The 2,569-nt window shown below is 35.1% G+C and overlaps 1 non-coding gene across 1 annotated transcript; it reads right to left on the bottom strand.

Annotated features, from left to right (window-relative positions):
- Window positions 1-2,133: 2,133 nt before the first annotated feature.
- Window positions 2,134-2,240, bottom strand: LOC132305718 (small nucleolar RNA R71). Its single transcript, XR_009481675.1, has one exon. It is a non-coding gene; the product is annotated as a small nucleolar RNA R71 (small nucleolar RNA).
- Between the last annotated feature and the right edge of the window lie 329 nt (window positions 2,241-2,569).

Raw genomic sequence — 2,569 nt, 5'->3', positions numbered from 1 at the left:
TTAGTGTATAGTCTTGAATATTATGAATTAAATTCTTCCAATTGATTATCTGTATTAATCTCATATTGTCTTATGTGTGGTTGATTGATAAACAAATTTTACACATGAATTCTTTGTTAATTGATTCTTGTGATGGCTATGCATGGTATTGCTTAGTTGTAATTGTGTTTCAAATTGATGAAAAATGCTTCCATTTGATGAATGGTACTACATGTTTAGGTTAATTTGTTGTCTAATTAGTTTTAAATTCATGTTTAATTAGTTTAATTTAAGTTTAATTAATTTAATTGCAATTCAATTATTAGGTAAGTAGACTATCCATACTTATGTTTGAATTTCATACTTTTTGTCACAATTGCATTATCTTCTAAATTAATGTGTGTTAAATTTGTAACTTGGATTGATAAATCATGCTTTGAATGGGTGAATTGCACTACACTTAGTTTAATTGTCATTAGGTAGTTGATTCATGCTTGAAATTGATGGTTTACACTTTTCATTGCACTTGTTAGCCACATATAGATTACATAGTATTATTTCCCCAATTAGTTGAAAGTGAGTGAGTTAGGGAATGTGCTTAGTGGTGAATCCTACACCCTAAGTCTCTTTCCAATCTCTTAAACTCTATTTCTTTATTGCAATCATTTAGTTTAAAATTAGTTTTAATCACAAACAAAACCCTTTTGGCAATCACATAAGCACTAAAGTAGAATTCAATTCTGGAAAACCTATAATTGTTTAGATCTCTTGGGACGATCCCTGCTCACTTCATACTCCATAGTATAAGTGTTTACTGGTTTTATAAATTTTAAAATATGGTGCCCACTTGACATTATTTCTAAACCTAAAATGTTGTGCATTATTTTGTGCACACGCTCGGTCGCACCATAGTTTTGGTGCCGTTGCCGGGGATCTAACGGTTTTGAAGAATTGAATTAAACATTAGTTCTTTGTTGATTGTCTACTTTTAAGTCATTTTAATTTTTAATTTTTTTTTTATTTGATTTGTCAATTAGGTACTTGAAGCAAAGTGGAGCAAACGCTGGACTTAGAAGCAATTAAAAAAATTTGAAGTTGCTTAAGGACCATCTGTAAGTTCTCTTTAATTTTAGTACTTTAATTGTATACCAATTTGCATGCTGTGGACAGCCCAAGTGGAGGCTTAAATTGAATTGTTTTATTTTTAAGTCCAAGCATACCTTCTTGTAGAAGGCATCGGCCCATGTGGAGGCATTTATTTGTTTTAAGTGCATTGATATTATTGAGGAGTTTGGGAACATCGTATGTGGAGGTTGAAATTTTGAAATGTTGGTGTGTTGACTTGTTCTAGTGCATGCATGGTCGTAGATCACTTAATCGTCCTCTTGCTCCTGTAAATCAAAATCTCGAAATTTTTCTTCGGCGTTTAAGAAGTAGTACTAGGGATAGTCATCTTAATCTTTTAAATTTTGATCTTCCATTACCTTTAATGGAAGATCCAATTGAAGATCCCATTGTAGATCTTGGTCATGTGGATCATAATGGTGTGGTGTGCACCACCCACCACAAGTTCATATTCTGGATCCTCAAGGTGTGCATCCACCCTTGGGAATGCCACAACCAGTTAATCATGCAGTACAACAACCTAATCTAGGGATGCCAAGGCCAAATGTTGTTCCCCCAATTGGTGAGCAACAACAACAATATGTTCAAATGGCATACCCTCAACAAGGTCAAATGACATATCATCAACAAGGTCAAATGCCATATCCTCCTCTCAATCCTCTCAATCCTCCAATGGTCCTTAGGGATCGTTACACTCCAAATCAATATAATGCACCTACTTGCATTCAATTGCCAAATTTTCGTGCTCATCATTATGAGATTAAGGCTTCCACCATTAACATGTGCCCCCTTTTTTATGGGTTGAGCAATGAAGAGCCTTATAAACATTTAGATGAGTTCTTGGAAGTTTGTTCCACCGTGAAAATCACGGATGTTCCGGAAGAAGTCCTAAAAATGAAGCTTTTCCCTTTCACTCTTTGGGATAAAGCTAAATATTGGTTCAACAACTTGCGGCCAAATACAATCACCTCTTGGGCACAATTGCAACAAGAGTTCTTAAAAAAGTATTACCCCGCAAGTCGAACTGATGCCATGAGAACTTCCATTCGTGAATTTAAACAACAAGAAGGAGAACCCCTTCATGAAGCATGGGAACGTTTGAATGACTTGCTACGGAAGTGTCCACATCATGACATTCCTAAGTGGCAATTAGTTCAATGTTTCTTTTCAAGTTTATCCGATGCCAATAAGGGCATTGTTGATGCTTCTTGTAGCGGAAGCTACATTGAAAGAAATGAAGATGAAATTTGGCAACTTTTCGAAAAAATGAGTGAAAACTCAATGCATAGATCTTCATCTTCTAGGGGTAGTCACCTAGCACATATGGGAGGAAAGAAAGCTATAAATCAAATAGACTCTTCCATGGAAATTGCCGCTGAGGTCAAAAATCTTACTCAAAGGTTTGATACATTTCTTTTGAATCAAGGTCCGGCAACTCAATCATATCCTCACCATTCCAATGAAA

Source organism: Cornus florida, unplaced genomic scaffold (genome assembly GCF_030987335.1).
Source record: "Cornus florida cultivar Cherokee Brave unplaced genomic scaffold, ASM3098733v1 CherokeeBrave_3.0.0_Hap2_Chr04, whole genome shotgun sequence".
Classification (NCBI taxonomy): Eukaryota; Viridiplantae; Streptophyta; class Magnoliopsida; order Cornales; family Cornaceae; genus Cornus; species Cornus florida.
The sequence above is the reverse complement of the archived record's forward strand: the minus strand, read 5'-3'. Positions and strand labels throughout refer to the sequence as shown.